The sequence below is a fragment of the Nicotiana tabacum genome, chromosome 17 (genome assembly GCF_000715075.1).
Source record: "Nicotiana tabacum cultivar K326 chromosome 17, ASM71507v2, whole genome shotgun sequence".
Classification (NCBI taxonomy): domain Eukaryota; kingdom Viridiplantae; phylum Streptophyta; class Magnoliopsida; order Solanales; family Solanaceae; genus Nicotiana; species Nicotiana tabacum.
In genome coordinates, this window is record NC_134096.1 from 92,853,966 (window position 1) to 92,864,328 (window position 10,363).

Below are 10,363 nucleotides of genomic sequence, written 5' to 3' on the forward strand. Positions count from 1 at the left end.
TCTCCTATATTGAAGAGTTATTCTTTTAAGCTTCATAAATTGATTCAACTTGCTTAGTCCTAAAAATCATCTTCTTTACAACCTTGTTTACTTTGCATTCTTTGCAATCTATATTTGATATTTCTTTTTATCCTTACGATTTGTATTAATTTATATCACATATCCTTAGAACTACATACAAATTCAACTCCATCCGTTTTTTCGGGTAAACAATTTGGCGCCCACCGTGGGGCTAAGGATAACAGTGGTTATTTGATACGAATCTGCAAAATCACACCGTTTTGGATTTCGGATTAGCAACGACTAACTACCAACCAAATGGCCTTACCTATCGACAACGAAGCTGGTCTTCAAGATGAGAACAACAACTTGACACCCAGTACTGAAAGACCACTTATCAACACCGTTAGAGCTCGGACTGGAGTGCCGATAGATATCAATTTGCATGTGGCCATTGAGGCGAACATACATTCTGAACATGAAAATATCATTCATGGTGGCACTCGGTCTGCAGCTCGAAACACCCATAACATTGAGGAAAACGACGTCAGTTTGCGTATGATTTTTGAAATGTTACAAGCCCAACATGTAGCGATAGCTCAGTTGCAAAGCCAAACCCAGCTACCAAGCAGGCCGGAGCCCGGTCCACCCCGAGAAATTGCCCACAGAACGGATACAGCCATAGTGAGATCAAATGAGCAAGAATCGAGGACTACTCCCGAAATCGCTAAAATACTCGAGGAGCTCACAAAGCGAGTCGAAGCCAACGATATAAAAGTAGAAACATATAATTCCAGGGTGGATCAGATCCCGGGGGCTCCACCAATGATAAAAGGGTTGGATTCCAAAAAATTCATGCAAAAGCCTTTCCCCTCGAGCGCAGCCCCAAAACCAATCCCTAAAAAATTCCCAAATATAACGGAACGACCGATCCCAACGAACACGTCACCTCTTACACGTGCGCCATCAAGGGTAATGATTTGGAGGACGATGAAATCGAATCTGTGTTGTTGAAAAAGTTTGGAGAGACCCTCTAGAAGGGAGCAATGATTTGGTATCACAACCTACCACCGAATTCGATCGATTCATTTGCCATGTTAGCAGATTCTTTCGTACAGGCACACGCCGGGGCCATAAAGGTCGCAACGAGAAAATCAGACTTTTTCAAGGTAAGACAAAAGGATAACGAGATGCTAAGAGAGTTCGTATCTCGTTTTCAAATGGAACGAATGGATCTGCCACCAGTCACAGACGATTGGGCTGTTCAGGCTTTCACTCAAGGTTTGAACGTACGAAGTTCGACGGCATCACGATGACTGAAGCATAACCTGATCGAGTACCCACCTATCACTTGGGCCAACGTGTACAATCGGTACCAATCAAAAATTAGAGTCGAAGATGATCAGTTCAGGGCTGAACCCGTTGCTCGAAGGGATATCAATTGAGAACAAGATCCGGTCAGGGATCGATATCGACCGTATAATAGAAACCACAGAATCAATGAATCGAGACGTAACCCCGGACAAATCAACAAAAGAAGTGATCGAGATCAAGGGTCTCGGGGACCGATGAACAGAAGTAGGTTCGACAGGCCTACCGAATCTAAGGAAGCGCCTCGGTTATTGGAGTATAACTTCAGCATTGATGCATCCGCCATCGTGTCTGCTATCGGACACATCAAAGACACTAAATGGCCTCGACCCATGCAGATCGATCCTGCCCAGAGAAATCCCAATCAAATGTGCGAATATCATGGCACCCATGTCCACAGAACGGAAGATAGCAGGCAATTAAGAGAGGAGGTAGCCCGGTTATTCAATAAAGGGCACCTTCGAGAATTTTTAAGAGACATGGCGAAGAACCATTTCAAAGCAGGGATTTTGGCAAGAAGAACGAACAAGAAGAACCACAACACGTCATTCACATGATCATCGGCGGTGTCGATACCCCTCAAGGGCCGATGCTTAAACGCACTAAGACATCGATTGTGAGAGAAAAGCGATCTCGAACTCAGGATTACGCACCCATAGGAACTTTGTCCTTCAATGATGAAGATGCAGAAAGAGTCATACAACCTCATAACGATGCACTGGTAATATCCATACTTATGAATAAAACTAAAGTTAAGCGTGTGTAATTGATCCAGGGAGCTCGGCCAACATCATTAGATTGAAGGTCGTACAACAACTCGGTCTACATGACCAGATCGTACCTGCGACCCTGGTCCTAAACGGATTCAATATGGCATGACAAAGGCGAGATAATTCTGCCGATAAATGTGACCGGGACCATCCAGGAAACAAAGTTCCACGTAATCGAAGGCGACATGAGGTACAATGACCTTTTTGGAAGGCCATGGATCCACAACATGAGAGGTGTACCCCCGACCCTACACAAGGTTCTTAAATTCCCAACATCAAGGGGGGGTCATAGCAGTGTACGGAGAGCAACCGGCCGCAAGAGAAATTTTTGCCGTCGAGGAAGCGAATCTGATATCCTCGCCTTCGCCAATAAAGGGATCGAGCTCAAAAAGGGAACAAGATGCCAAATAGCAATCACAGACACCAGCTTTAACCCAACTAGAAAATCAGAAGATGGATGAAGATGATGATCATAGGATTCCTCGATCCTTCGTGCTTCCCGATGATTCCGACGCTACCTAATCAACGATCGAAGAATTGGAGCAAGTCATATTAATCGAGCGTTTGCCCGAACGAAAGGTATACCTGGGAACAGGATTAACCCCCGAACTCAGGAACAGACTTATTCAATTTCTTATCGATAACACAGATTGTTTTGCTTGGTCCCATTTAGATATAACAGGAATCCCACCGGATATAATGACACATCGGCTAAGCTTGGACCCTAGGTTCAGACCGGTTAAGCAAAAGAGAAGACCCTCGTCCGAGGTAAAACATGCATTCATAAAGGACGAGGTAACCAAACTTCTCAAAATAGGGTCCATTCGGGAGGTAAAATATCCTGAATGGTTAGCCAATGTAGTTGTAGTACCTAAAAAAGGGAACAAACTTAGAATGTGTGTAGATTATAAGGATTTGAACAAAGCATGCCCCAAAGATTCTTTTCCGCTGCCCAACATCGATCGCATGATCGATACCAAGGCCAGCCACGAGATTCTTACTTTTCTCGATGCCTATTCCTGGTATAATCAAATCCAAATGAACCCGGAAGACCAGGAAAAAACTTCATTTGTAACCAAATATGGAACATATTGTTATAATGTGATGCCCTTCGGGTTAAAAAATGCAGGAGCTACTTACCAATATTTAGTAAATAAAATATTCGAGGAACAAATAGGTAAATCAATTGAAGTTTATATTGATGACATGCTTGTTAAGTCCCTGCGCACAAGGGATCATTTGATCCATTTGTAGGAAATATTCGAGATTTTAAGGAAATACAACATGAAGCTCAACCCCGAAAAGTGTGCTTTCGGGGTCGGTTCGGGCAAGTTCCTCGGCTTCATGGTGTCAAATCGGGGGATCGAGATTAACACCGATAAAATCAAGGCCATCAAAGACATCACCATCGTGGACAGTGTAAAACCCGTACAGAGGCTAACGGGATGGATTGCAGCCTTAGGCCGATTCATTTCAAGGTCGTCAGATCGAAATCACCAATTTTTCTCTCTGCTAAAAAAGAATAACGATTTCGCTTAGACCCTGGAATGCCAACAAGCATTAGAGAAATTAAAACGATATCTATCGAGCCCGCCACTCCTTCATACTCCAAAAACAGACGAAAAATTTTGCTTGTACTTGGCAGTATCGGAAATTGCGGTAAGCGATGTCCTAGTTCGAGAAGAGCAAGGTACGTAATTTCCCGTTTCTTATATAAGTCGAACCTTAGGTGAAGCAGAAACTAGATATCCGCACATAAAAAAATTGGCACTTGCACTGATAAGCGCCTCTAGAAAGTTAAGACAGTACTTTCAATGTCACCCCATATACGTATTAACCACTTGCCCGCTTTGTAATATTCTGCACAAGCCCGAACTATCAGGCCGATTGGCCAAATAGGCCGTCGAACTCAGTGGGTACGACATCGAGTATCAACCTCGTACGACCATCAAGTCTCAAATTTTAGCAGACTTCGTGGCCTACTTCACGCCGACCCTCGTACCAGAAGTCGAAAAAGAACTCTTATTGAAGTCGGGTACGTCATCGGGTGTATGGACCCTTTTTACGGACGGGGCTTCGAACGTGAAGGGGTCTGGGCTAAGCATCGTTTTAAAGCCACCCACGGGTAACACTATTAGGCAATCTATCAAAACTACTAGATAGCCGAGTATGAGGCCATGAATGCAGGTCTCGAGGTAGCTAAAAGCTTGGGAGAAGAAGTCATTGAAGCCAAGTATGACTCTTTGCTGGTGGTAAATCAAGTAAACAAAACCTTCGAAGTTCGAAAAGATAGAATGCAAAGGTATTTGGAATAACTGCAGGTCACTTTGTACCATTTCAAAGAATGGATGTTCCACGAGAGCAGAACAGTGAGGCTGATGCACTTGCAAATTTGGGATCATCGGTTGAGGAAGGCAAAATAAGCTCGGGGACTGTCGTTCAACTCTCGAGATCTGTGATCGAAGAAGGTCATGCCGAGATAAATTCTACGAGCCTGACCTGGGATTGGAGGAATAAGTATATTGAATACTTAAAGAATGGAAAGCTCCCATCGAACCCTAAAAATGCGAAAGCCCTACGAACCAAAGCTGTTCGATTCACATTAACTGCAGATGGAATGCTATACCGAAGGACATTCAATGGACCATTGACAGTATACTTAGGACCAGGAGACACCGATTACATCCTACGTGTGGTGCACGAGGGCACTTGTGGAAATCACTACGGTGCTGATTCATTAGTCCAAAAAATAATTAGGGCACGGTATTATTGGATCGATATGGGCAAAGATGCAAAAGAGTTTGTTCGAAATATGACAAATATCAAAGGTTTGCACTAATGATCCATCAGCCCGGAGAGCAACTCCACTTAGTTATATCCCCATGGCCATTCATAAAATGGGGAATGGATATCGTCGGCCCTCTCCCATCGGCCCCAGGTAAAGTTAAGTTCATTTTATTTATGATTGACTATTTCTGTAAATGGGTTGAAGCACAGGCGTTCGTGAAAGTAAGAGAGAAAGAGGTTATAGACTTTATTTGGGATCATATCGTATGTCGATTCGAGATACCCACCGAAATAGTGTGTGACAATGGGAAACAGTTTGTCGACAGCAAAGTGACGAATTCTTCGAAGACCACAAAATAAAAAAGATATTATCAACACTGTATCACCCTAGTGGGAACGGACATACCGAATCAACGAACAAAACTATCATTCAAAACCTAAAAAAGAGGGTGAACGACGCTAAAGGAAAATGGAGAGAAATCCTACCCGAAGTCCTTTGGGCATATCGAACAACATCAAAATCTAGTACGGGGGCAACCCTGTTCTCCTTAGTATATGGCTCCGAAGCCTTGATTCCAGTCAAAGTCGGGGAACCCAGTGCCAGGTTTCGATATACAACAGAAGAATCAAATAATGAGGCTATGAACACTAGCCTTGAATTATCGGATGAAAAACGAGAAGCTGCTCTCGTCCAATTGGCCGCCCAAAAGCAGCGAATCAAAAAATACTATAATCGAAGAACCAAGCTTCGCCATTTTAAACTCGGGGACTTAGTGCTAAGGAAAGTCACCCTCAGTACCCGAAATCCAAACGAAGGAAAAGTAGGACCAAACTAGGAAGGACCGTATCAGGTTCTCGAAAACGTCAGAAAAGGATCATACAAGCTCGGTGTTATAAACGGCAAACAACTATCGAGCAATTGGAATGTGTCGCACCTAAAATGATACTACTGCTAAGGTATGATCCTCCCATATTCGTTTACATTTCTAAACTAACCCCTGTAGGAGTCCGATCAGGAGCTAGGATGAATCCTTTAATACGAAGCCCTTGGTCTGGAAGCACGCGTTGCACTCTTTTTCCCTTAGACCGAATTTATCCAAAATGGGTTTTTTGGCAAGGTTTTTAATGAGGAAACCAATGATCGTGCTAAACTTAGAAATAATTCGACAGTATCCGAGGCCTCTTTGCGATCGACCTCGAATACTGGGGGGCATTAGCCCTCAAATATATCAAGTTCTGATGCAAGAAAGTTATTTCATAGCAACAAGGTTCCAATAGAAAAATTTGTAAGAGCCAAATGGTCAAAACGAACCATGCTCATGTAGTTGCCCCGAGCCCTGACGCAAAACATGAACACATGTATAAAGACTTGCAAATAAAGTTCTCTTATTTACCGATATCTTATATCCAAGATAAATTCCTCTATTTTCGAGATTTATTATGCAAACAGGATTGAGATGAATCTCCGAGTCCGAGCAAGCACTCACTCGACTATCACGCCTACATGCTATATCACTTCGAGTTCAAAAACATTCACTCGACTATTACTCCTATGGGCTACATTACTTTGAGTTCGAATCATTCATTCGACCATTAATCCCACATGCTACATTTCTTCGAGTTCGAAAAAATTCACTCGACCATTACGCCTACGGGCTACATTACTTCGAGTTCGACTTATTCACTCGACTATTACGCCTACGAGCTACATTACTTCGAGTTCGAAAAAATTCACTCGACTATTACGCCTACGAGCTACATTATTTCGAGTTCGAATCATTCACTCGACCATTACGCCCATGGGCTATATTACTTCGAGTTCGAAATCACTCACTCGACTATTAAGCCTACAGGCTATATTACTTCGAGTTCGAATCATTCACTCGACTACTAAGCCTACGAGCTACTTCTATTTCGAGTTCGAGCAAGCACTCACTCGACCATTATGCCTACGGGCTACATCACTTCGAGTTTGAAACATTCACTTAACTACTAAGCCTATGAGCTATTTTTATTTTGAGTTCAAGCAAGCACTCACTCGATCATTACACCTACGGGCTATATTACTTCAAGTTCGAATCACTCACTCAACTAATAAGCCTAAGGGCTACATCACTTCAAATTCAAACAATCACTCAATTCGACTACTAAGCCTATGAGCTACCTTATTTCAAGTTTGAGTAAGCGCTCACTTGGTTATAAAGGCTACGAAGTCCAAATTCGATCGAATTGCCTAAATCCCTGTGAAAACATTCATAAGTCATGAATAAAATCTTCACAAGTCAGAAAATAAAACAGAAGCAAGTTGGCAAAAGAAAAATCTATTATATATATATAAGATTGTTTACACGATTGATTACAACATAGAAACTAAGGGCTATGTTTCTTGGTTATCTCCGAGAGCGGTCTCTTCTCCAACGGGCTCCCCTCCGTTCTCGGACCCGCTCTTACTCCCATCATCGTCATCATCATCATCATCGGAAGCCAAGGCTTCACAATCAGCTTCAAGTTCTTTAGCCCTTTTTATCTCTTCAGCGAGATCGAAATATCAAGCATGGATCTCCTCGAGGGTTTCCCTCCGAGATCGACACTTAGCAAGTTTAGCGACCCAATGTGCTCGAGTATCGGCGGTCTCAGCTGCCTCTCTTGCTTGGACCTAGGTAGCTTCAGCGTCGGCCCGATATACGACCACGAGTGCATCCGCATCAGCCTTTGCCTTTTCGGTGTTGGATTCGGCCTTGGCAAGTTCAGAGGCCAACCGAGCCTCGAGCTCCTCTATTTTTCTCGCTTGAATAACTTTTCTCCTTCACATTTTGAAGTTGGTTTTCGGCCGATGATAATTAAGATCGAGCAGTTTCTTTCTCTGCAGCAAAGTGGTCCATACCTTCTTTCCACTTCAAAGACTCCGCTTTTATCTCATCGACCTCCTTACGGAGTTTCCCGATCATCTCAATTTTCTGCTGCAGCTATTAGACCGAAAAATTAGCCATCGTTCCGGTATCGAGCCCATAGGCTTTTAAAAGTATCATTACCTGCTCGGACAGATCGGTCTGATCTTGGTAAGCCTTGGCTAACTCAACTCAGAGGTCTTTTATTTCCTCTCCCTTTTGCCCTAAGAGGAGTTTAAGGGAGTTCCTCTCCTCCGTAACCCGTTGAAGGTCGGCCTCATATCGACGCAGCTCAGTTCGGAACCGAGAAGATGCTTCTCGATAAATTGCCGCGTCCTGCAATGAAAGAAGAAACGAAGTTAGAAAAGAAAAGCAAACATAAATGTAATGCCAAATAATTCAAGGCTTACCTGATTCAAAGCCTGCTTCACTCCGTGAAAAAGATCTGATGCGTCACTTGGACCGGTAGCGTCCTCGACACCGGTAAACAGGTCACGAAATGGATCCTCTCCATCATGAGGCCTATCTAGTTCGAGGGCCCCCAAAGCTTGGGCTTCTCGAATCGCCCCCGCGAAAAAAGCAGGGAAGGTGGGTGAGTCTTCGATTGCTACTACCCCAACTGAATCACTTGGAGCATTCTCTTCGGTTTGAAGAGATTGGGGGAGAGCCCCTTCAGACATATCCCCCATCCGTTGGCTTCGATGGGAAGCATCTTTGATCTCCAACAACTCGTGGACTGCCCGAATCTTTCTCCGATATATCCTCAGTTCGAGGCGGAGCCTTATAGACCACCATCGATCCAGCTGCCTGTGGAATGTCTGTGGTCTTCTTCGTTCGGGACGCCAGAGCGGACCTATTGTTTTCTTCTTCTTCTTCTTCTTCTTCTTCTTCCCTCAGACGCAGAACTGATTCTACGTTCAAAGGAATGGTATTTTTGTTCGGCTTACGAGCCATCCTCTTCTTCGGTTTTCGATCTTCGGGAACGAGGGCTCTTTTCCTCTTATTATCTTTCATCGGCTTTGGGACATAGGCTGAAGCCTCTTCCTCGACGGACGAGGGCCTTAAAACTGCATCTATGCCCACACCTACATGCGGGAAATTTTATTAAAGTGTATGAAAAATATCTTGTTCGAACTACCAAAAAATACGAGAAAATGGCTTACCATGATTTTTGGCCTCCCATCGGCCCTTTGACAAGTCACGCCATGAGCGCTCGGCGTATAAGGAGGTTGAAATCAGATCCCGTACCCAGTTATTGAGATCGGACACTGCGCCGGGCATCCAGGGAATCGCTGCATCACAAAAGGGGGAATATCGGTGAGAAAGAAAATAAAAGAACAAAATAGTAGGAGATAACAACAGAATTACACTTACGCTTCATGTTCCACTCTCGGAAAAAGGCATATTTTCGGTCGGAATCAGGTCTGAAATCCTTACTCGAACGAACCTGCCCATCCAGCCTCGATCCCTATCCTCGTCTATGATCGAGAACAGAGCCTTGGTAGCTCGACATTAAAGTTTTATTAACCCTCATCAAAAAAGGCGAGGATGGTACAATCAGACGAGATGATCGAGGGTGAAAGGCATCCCCTCGATTTTGTTCACAAAATATCAGATCAAAATAATGATCCGCCAAAAAGAAGGATGGATCTGGCCTAGGGTTATTAGGTATTTACGACAAAAATCTATGATAACGGGGTCGAGAGGACCTAACGTGAAAGGGTAAGTGTACATACTTAAAAACCCTCTCACGTGAGTAGTAATATCCTCTTCGGGAGACGGTACTACCACTTCTTTGTTCCCCCAGTTACAATCTTTTTTTATTTGCTCGATATACCCCCCGGTTATCGAACAAATATATCTCGATACGGGCTCACATCGGCCAGGAACCGGCGAACCTTTATCGAGTTTGAAATCGGAGGTAAGAACACACGCCGCCAGAACGCACTCCTCAGGCCGTGGATCCACCGGTGTTTTGTCGGTGGCAGATTGGGAAGAAGAAGCTTTTTCTTTTTGGGGGACGGTTTTTGATGTCTTCACCATTTTTGGATTTAAAGAAGGTAACAAAGATTTGGTGGTTTAGAAGAAGAATTTTGCAGAAAAGAATCAAAGATCAGCGAATAAACTCAGAAGAGACTAAAAAGAACTTGAAATTTTTTCTAAAGATTTAAGAAGTAAAAGTGATGAATGGCGGACGGAAAGGCTATTTATAGAGTGAAACAATGACGGTTCAATATCAGCGGTGGCCGACCACCGTCTGACATGCATTAAATGCCTTAAAAAACTAAATCGACGGGACAACTATCACGTGCGTCATGATCGGGCCCAATGTGAACGTCAGCTTATAATCCAATCGAGCCATTGAGAAATCATATCGTTTCTCACCACGTCCTTCCCGAGAAACGAGGGGACTATTTATATACGGTCGAAATAGATTTCGGTCTTCGTACGATTGATCGGGGTCGAAACATAATGGATCAAAGAAAGATTTCGTAATATCGAGATGGGTTCCAAAGGTGGTACAAACAAAGCTTCAGATTTTGGGTA